Genomic DNA, 9,343 nt, shown 5'->3' with positions numbered 1-9,343 from the left:
TCTCAATGATAGCCAACTAGGCCATCTTCTGTTACATATGCAGCTAGAGACATGAGCTCTGGGAGTACTAGTTAGTTCAAATTGTTCCACCTAGAGAGTTGCAGACCCCTTCAGCTCCTTGGGTATTTTCTCTAGCTTCTTCATTAGGGGCCCTGTGTTCCTTCCTATAGATGACTGTGAGCACCCACTTCTGTATTTGCCAGGCACTGGCATAGCCTCACAAGAGGTAGCTATATCAGGGTCCTATCAGCAAAATCTTGCTGGCATATGCAATAGTGTCTGGGTTTGGTGGTTGTTTATGGGATGGATCCCTGGGTGGGGCAGTCTCTGGATGGTCCTTCCTTCTGTTTCAGCTCCAAACTTTGTCTCAGTAACTTTCTCCATGGATATTCCAACTTGAAATAAGGACACATGCTCCACTATGTTCATAGCAGCCTTATTTATGATAGCCAGAAGATGGAAAGAACCCAGATGCCCCTCAACAGAGGAATGGATACAGAAAATGTGGTACATTTACACAATGGAGTACTACTCTGCTATTAAAAACAATGAATTCATGAAATTCTTAGGCAAATAGATGTATCTGGATACATCTCAGGATAGAGGAGTGTATCCTGAGTGAGGTAACCCAATCATAAAGAAGTCCCTTGATATGTACTCACTGATAAGTGGATATTAGCCCAGAAACTTAGAATACCCAAGATACAATTTGCAAATACATGAAACTCAAGAAGAAGGAAGACCAACAAGTGGATACTTTGTTCCTCCTTAGAATGGGGAACAAAATAACCCTGGAGGGAGTTACAGAGACAAAGTTTGGAGTAGGATGCTCTTAAATATCTCACACATCAGTCTTCAAAACTTAGTTCTCACAATCTCAGGGAATTTATAAGTGTCAGAAAAGCACGCGAAAATTTGGGAAAGATTACAGAAATAATTTCCATCTTGATTTTCATGATGGTTTGTGTTAATATATATGTTTGTCAATACTTATGTTTTAAATTTTGTTGCCCCTTTCCTATGGTTAAATTCAAATGGCCAGTACTTTAGAATGTAACTGTACTTGGACAAAGGGCCATTCCAGGTGTAATTAGTTAAGAGGGTGAGTAGATTGGATCTCGATTCCAACTAGTCTAGTATCCTTATTGAAGGTGGAAATCTGGGGAGCTAAATCTGTGCTACAGCATTCTTACCCAAATACTGCAGGGAGAGAGCTGGTCTCCCAGGAGTGCTAGCACACCTGTGAGCACAGGTAAGACCACCACTTCTGCTCAATTTCTTGGCCCAAGAAGGACCAGCCCAGAGTCATAGGGACACTGGAACCAAGTAACAGCCAGGCAAAGGATCCTTCAGGATTCTGTCTGTACCCTGGTGCTGACCCTGTGCCACAGTTCTCCATACCCAAACTCATCCCAGAGAGAACTGGTCTCCCAGGAATCCTGACACACAGGTTTGCAGGAAGGACAAGCCACAGTCAGAGACAGCAACACCAGCTAACCCCAGAGATATGAAGATGGCAAAAGGTGAGGGCAAGAACATAAGCAACAGAAACCAAGGCTACTTGGCATCATCAGAATCAAGTTCTCCCACTACAGCGAGCCCTGGATACCCCAACACACCAGGAAAGCACAACTCTGATTGAAAGTCACATCTCATGATGATGATGATGGAGGACATTAAGAAGGACATAAATAACTCCCTTAAAGAAATACAGAAGAACACAGGTAAACAGCTAGAAGCCCTTACAGAAGAAACACAAGAATCCCTTAAAGAATCACAGGAAAACACAACCAAATAGGTAAAGGAATTGAAAAAAAAAACCATCCAGGATCTAAAAATGGAAGCAGAAACAATAAAGAAATCACAAAGGGAGATAACCATGAAGATAGAAAACCAAGGAAAGAGATCAGGATTCATAGATACAAGCATCACCAACAGAATACTAGAGATAGAAGAGAGAATCTCAGGTATAGAAGTTACCATAGAAAATATTGGCACAACAGTCAAAGAAAATGCAAAATGCAAAAAGCTCCTAACTCAAAATATCCAGGAAATCCAGGACACAATGAGAAGTCCAAATCTAAAGATAATAGGTATAGAAGAGAGGGAAGATTTCCAACTTAAAGGGCCAGTAAATATCTTCAATAAAATTATAGAAGAAAACTTCCCTAACCTAAAGAAAGATGCCCATGAACATACAAGAAGCCTGCAGAATTAAAAAAAAAAAATGGACCAGAAAAAAATGCTCCCATCACATAAAAGTCAAAACACCAATTGCACAAAACAAAGAAAAAATATTAAAAGCAGTAAGGGAAAAAGGTCAAGTAATATATAAAGGCAGACCTATCAGAATTAAACCAGACTTATCAACAGACAATATGAAAGCTAGAAGATCCTGGTCAGACCCTAAGAGAACACAAATGCTAGCCCATGCTACTATATCTAGCAAAACTCTCAATTACCATAGAAGAAGAAACCAAGATATTCTATGACAAAACCAAATTTACACAATATCTTTCCACAAATCCAACCCTACAAAGGATAATAGACTGTAAACTCCAACACAAGGAGGGAAAGTACACCCTAGAAAAAGCAAGAAAGTAATCTTTCAACAAACCCAAAAGAAGATAGCCACACAAACATAATTTCACCTCTAACTTGAAAAATAACAGGAAGCAACAATCACTATGTCTTAATATCTCTTTACATTAATGGAAGCAATTCCCCAGGAAAAAAGACATAGACAAACAGATTGGATAAGTAAACAGGACCCAGCATTTGCTACATACAGGAAATGCACCTCAGTGTCAAAGACAGACACTACCTCAGAGTAAAAGGCTGGAAAACAATTTTCCAAGCAAATGGCCCCAAGAAACAAGCTGGAGTAGCCATTCTAATATCTAATAAAATCAACTGTCTCCCAAAAGTTATCAAAAAAGATAAAGAAGGACACTTCATACTCATGGAAGGAAAAATCCACTAAGAAGAACTCTCAATTCTAAACATCTATGCTGCAAATTCAAGGGCACCCACACTCATACAAGAAACTTTACTGAAGCTCAAAGCTCATATTGCACCTCACACAATAATAGTGGGAGACTTCAACACCCCATTCTTGTCAATGGACAGGTCATGGAAACAGAAACTAAACAGAGACCCAGTGAAACTAACAGAAATGATGGACCAAATGGATTTGACAAATATCTGTAGAATACTTTATCCTTAAACAAACAAATATATCATATATTTGTTCACAAAACAACCCTTAACAAATATAAAAAGATTGAAATAATCCCATGCATTTTATCATGCATGAAATAATCCCATATCATTTTATTACAGACTAAGGTTGGTCTTCAATAGCAACAAAACAAACAACATACAAATGGAAGATGAACAATACCTCACTCAATGATAAATTAGTCAAGGAAGAAATAAAGGAATTAAAGACTTTAGAATTTAATGAAAATGAAAGAACATACCCAAACTTATGGGACATAATGAAAGCAGTGGTAGGAGGAAGATTCATAGCTCTAGGTGCCTCCAAAAAGAAACTGGAGAAAGCACACACCAGCAGCTTAACAGCACACCTGAAAGCTCTAGAATAACAGGAAGAAAATAAACTCAAGAGGAGTAGAAGGTAGGAAATGATTAAACTCAGTGCTGAAATCAACCAAGTACAAAGTAAAAGAACCAACAAAACCAGAAGCTGGTTCTTTAAGAAAATCTATCTTTCATTCTTTCCTTCTTTTTCTTCCTTCCTTCCTTCCTTCCTTCCTTCCTTCCTTCCTTCCTTCCTTCCTTCCTTCCTTCCTTCCTTCCTTTCCTTCCTTCTTCTTTCTTTCTTTCTTTCTTTCTTTCTTTCTTTCTTTCTTTCTTTCTTTCTTTCTTTCTTCCTTCCTTCCTTCCTTCCTTCCTCCCTCCCTCTCTCTCTTTTTTCCTTCTTTCTTTCCTTCTTCCTTCCATCCTTTCTTTCTCTTCCTTTCTTTTTTTCTTTCTTTCTTTCTTTCTTTCTTTCTTTCTTTCTTTCTTTCTCTCTTTCCTTCCTCCTTTCTTTCTTTCTTTCTTTCTTTCTTTCTTTCTTTCTTCTTTCTTTCTTTCTTTCTTTATTTATTTCTTTCTTCCTTCCTTCCTTTCTCCCTTCCTCCCTCCCTCCCTCCCTCTCTCTCTTTCTTTCTTTCTTTCCTTCTTCCTTCCATCTTTTCTTTTTCTTTCTTTCTTTCTTTCTTTCTTTCTGTCTGTCTGTCTTTCTTTCTTTCTTTCTTTCTTTCTTTCTTTCTTTCTTTCTTTCTTACTTTCTTTTTCAACAATAATCTAACAGGAGTCAGAGTGAAAATGCTGAAAATGGAAACTTCAGCTGAGAAAATGTCTCCATCAGATTGTCTAGTAGGCAAAATATCTTTGAGTATTTTCTTGACTGATGATTTACTATTCTAAGTGCCAACCCTGAACAGCTAGAATAAGAAATCAGTGTGCACAAGATAGTAATTCTATTCCTTCATGACCTCTTGCCAGTGCCTGCCTCCAAGTTCATGTTTGATTTCCTGTCCTTACTACTATTCATAATGTACTGTAAGATATAACACGAAATAAACTCCTCTACAAAAATATAAATAATGATAGCAAAATATGAGTATAGAAATGAGTGTATCATAATTCATATAATATTTGGAATAAAGAAAATAGCACTCACTAAAAAAATAAAATGAAAAATCAAAACGAAAGGGGAAATCTGTAACAGAGCCACACCCAAAGAGAATGTTGGGTGGTAAATGAATCTGTGCCAAATCCAAGGAATGAATAAATTGCTAGCTAACCAAGAGATGACAAGAGAAGCAGATGGGAGAGATCAGTGTCCCCTACCACCATCAAAGGTACCATTATGGTACTGCCAACATCGTACACTCTGCCATTCAGATTCCACAACTGTGAAAGCATACATTGCTCTTGAGACATGTCTGTGGTTCTGAAATTACAACTATAAAAAAACAAAACAAAACAAAACAAAAAAACCAAAAAAACAAAACCTTACCTCTTTCCACAAAATTTTGAGTACTCACTTTCTCTATCTAAATTTCTCTATCTACAGTACATTTTCTGGAATATAATTGGGAATAGTTCATAAAATTCTGAAATAAAATCCATGCAAGATATGAGAGAATGTAATATTTTAACTTCATCATCTTATTCTGCATGTTTGTGCACATGTAGTGATAATGTACATAGTATTTTGGAAGCACTAGGTAATTTTAACCAGGTTCTTCCATGTAAACCTCTTCTATATTGTGAGAAAGTTATAAGCATAACATTATCTTTAATAAATGTTTTGCAAATGTTATACGGTACCTAACAAAAGAGGAACAAAACTGATATAACACAAAATGTCTTCACTAATTGTACATGTTCAGTTATGATTTCCCCTAAATTTTTCATGCCATCACAATATAATACCATCTGCAATCTGGATGGATATACACATTTTGTTGTAATTTCAAACACAACATTTTTGGTTATGTTTCCCTCTTCTACACTGGTTATGAAATTCTTACTTTTAGGTCACACTTGACCTCCAGAGCCAATCTTTTTCTCTCACAGCCATGAATCAAGTCACCAAAGAGCAGGAATATAATCTATTATCTCTGGTTTCTTATTAGAAACAAATGGAGTATAAAATTACAATGACATCAATGACATCTCTTCCTCCCCTGTTCATGTAATTCTTTCTCCCTCACATATTAATGTACAAACCATTGCTTACAAAATATGCTAATTATATCAACTGACAGACATCTTAGATCCCAATAATGCCAAACTACTACTCACCATGAAGTAATATAAACTCTTTAGATTGATGTTATTATAAAGTATATATATATATATATATATATATACATATATATATACATATATATACATACATGTATATATACACATACACACATCTATGTGTGTGTGTGTGTGTGTGTATTTTTTTCAGTCAAACTTTGAAGACCAGAGCCTAGTGAAGATATTGTGTATTATGACATAGTATTGTCTCTTTAAGTTCAGCAATACATATTTAATCTTATAGAGCGAGATATGGAGGTTCATACCTGGAATCTCAGAATTCTGGGATTGAGTAAAGACGAGTGCCCATAAATATTCAAAGCAACTTGTATTCTACAGCAAGCTCTAGGCTTGTCTGGGCTATAAAATGATACACTATTCTGAAATAGAAGGTCTTTTGAGGGGTTGAGGATGGGACTCAATGGTAGAGCTGTAGCCTAATAAACACAATTAGTTTTGATCCCTAGATGAGTATGAGGCTGACTGGGGAAGAGATAATACCCAATTTGCTCTGCTCTGGCACTTACTACTCCAAACTTATATGATACAATATCTCTCTTTATCTGCCCTCATGATGTATCTGAACTATTGTCTTTAACACAGTTGTCTCTAGAATGTCTGTGCAATAACTTGCACTTTCTGTTTGTTTTTTATGCAGGAATTGTTCTTCTCCATTATCATGCCTCTGCATCTGTAAGTACTCAGCATTTACTATCAGTGCTGAGAAACTTGCCTCTACTGTCATTATACCTTTGTAGGTCAAAGTGCTACAATCTTCACACCTAATATCGATTAAAACATGATATTTATCTTAATAACAAGAATCTATTCATGGAGAGCATTTGTGTTTCTAAGAATTTCTACAGTGATCAATATAGCCTCTAGAAGATTGAATAAAACTCAGTGTTTCCTAGTAAATGAAGCTAGAATGCTCTGAAAAGCAGCACTGTTTATTTACTGGCTGTGCACTGTATTGTTTCTAGCCATGCTGTTCTCATATGAGTCATTTGAAAATTATTATTTGTTTTAATGTTTTTCTTTTTTTTTCTTTTTTCTGTTTTCTTTTTTTCCGAGACAGGGTTTCTCTGTATAGCCCTTGCTGTCCTGGAACTCACTATGTAGACCAGGCTGGCCTCGAACTCAGAAATCCACCTGCCTCTGTCACCCAAGTGCTGGGATTAAAGTCATGCGCCACCACCGCCCAGCTTATTTGTTTTAATGTAAGGACACAATCTGTGATTTCTCTCTTTGAATTATATTTTAAACCAATGAATGCATTTAGAATATGAACATTTGATTTCCACATCTTCTCTGCATGCTTCTTTTGAAGTGAACTAATGAATTACATATATGTGGCTTCTCTGCTTTTCACCATACTGTCTGTAATTATAACCATAATTGATAACTAATAAGGTTTTGATTAGATAAAATCAGTCACTATTTCCGGTGCTGTTATGCAGTGATAAGAAAAAGATCTGATTTATTCAGCATTAACTACTGAATTATAAACAGCCCCCACCAGCCTTGTTAAAATTCAAGTCAGTCTTAATGCTAATGAATTAATGAAATATTTCACTGCTCTATTTATTTTGTTCCTAAATAGTATGCTGCCAGGGTGGGACTCACACCTCATATAATTTCTTTGTATCAAATAAACAAAAGAATTTTTGTATGAAAATATCTTAAACTTCAAATATGAAGTTTAGAGATTCAAAAATGATAGATTGTTTCTTTGATTAGCCCCATATTAGTAGAAATAATTATTGCTTTCCAAGAATTTAACAAATATTAATGAATAGTAAAGATTTTAAAATTACATTCTTGAATACAAGATGGAAATCAAGGGTAAGGGAAAATAAAAAAAAAAAAGAAAATGGGTTAACCAAAACTAAGAATGTATGTGGAAGCCTTATGAACCTTAATGTTTAGCTTTTACACACACACACACACACACACACACACACACACACACACACTATACATAAATATTTTATTTGAAGGTGTTCAAACAGAAGTATCCTTTTTGGGTGAAGAAAAACACTGTTCCGAGAAGACAGAGATTGTTAAATGAGAATCTCAACACCAAACTTGCATGGTTGAATTATTGGTGGGGTTTATACCAGAGGCACTCAAAACAATCCAGGTTGTTGTCATAGTTCTTGGTTTCCCACTATAACTATGGGTAAGAGATACTTTTCTGAAGACACCATGCGTGTAAGTCTGAGGACAAAAGAAAAGTAACCTGGAACTGACCATGAAAATCTCTCACTACTGGCTAGATTTCACAGTACTGTAACATGCTATGCAGAATTTTCCTGGGGATAAAAGGTATCAGTGGTCTTACCCAGCTATGAACTTTGCATGCTATAATATGATTTGACAGGGAAAATATGCCCAAGAATGCAAAATGGTAAGAAGTTCCACAGGAGTAACCAACTGCTCTTCTGATTGAATTGAAAGACTGTTCCAGAGGGAGGAATTCAGTCTGGTCCTGTAAACATGATCATCATAGCTGGGGAAATTGTCGGTTCTAAGGGTGAACCTATTGGAGTTGATTTTCTAGTAATCTCTGTTGTCAAAGTGTTTCCTGCTAAATATTCATGTTTACATCTATAGATTTGTGCTGCTCTCAACCTTGGTCAGGGAAGTTTCCCATTGAGGTGGGCAACGGTTATCACAAAGATGGAACTGTTCATGGTGAGGGGTGATAGGAATAAGTGATTGAAAGTGTTAAGCTGTAGAAGAAATCTGTTTTCAGAGCTGGTCCAGCCACCCAAGGCTTAGGGCAGAATGTGGAGGAGAGAAAGAGAAGAATTTAATAACTAGAGGATGGGGAGGAGTGAGGCGACATGCTGACCTCTGGATGTGACCTCTTGCTGCACATGTGACCTCATAGCAGCTGTAGTAACCTGAACAACATGAGTACAAGACAGTCAAAAGTCCCAGCATGGATGGGACTTAATTTTTCTATTTAAATACCCATTTTATCAGGTGATGGCTATTAAGGGAGGGAAAGATACTCTTCTTGGTGCTGGGAGGATTAGTAGACTGCCCATCCCATCACGTCATATCTCTTCATATATAGGAAGTGCTAACTGAATTTAGTTGGTTTTATAAAACAGAGATATGAAACTGAGAAGGAGCTGTGTTGGGGAAAGTTTCCTCAGGGGAGTCGGAGGGAGGGATTGATGGATAGCTATGACCAAAATGAATTGTGAACATATATGAAATTTTCATAGAATAAAACATTAAGAGAAACAATGGCCATTGGCATATGCAAACTACCTAAAAATTAGAATAGCAATTTGTTTTTGTTTAAAATACAATGATTATTTCAATAGATGGAAAACTATACAGTAAGTAACATAAGGTCTACTTGGGTTTTCAAGGTCCACTAGTGATAATAATACTATTCTATAAACATTGGCCTTTCAAAAAGAATCTAAATACAGAGCAGCTGGCACGTTAGTGGCTTCTATTATGTTGTAAGAAGTATTTATGTCATCACAAATAAAAT

This window comes from Mus caroli, unplaced genomic scaffold (genome assembly GCF_978045245.1).
Source record: "Mus caroli unplaced genomic scaffold, Mus_caroli_1 scaffold_1, whole genome shotgun sequence".
Taxonomy (NCBI): Eukaryota; Metazoa; Chordata; class Mammalia; order Rodentia; family Muridae; genus Mus; species Mus caroli.
Note: the sequence above shows the minus strand (reverse complement) of the source record.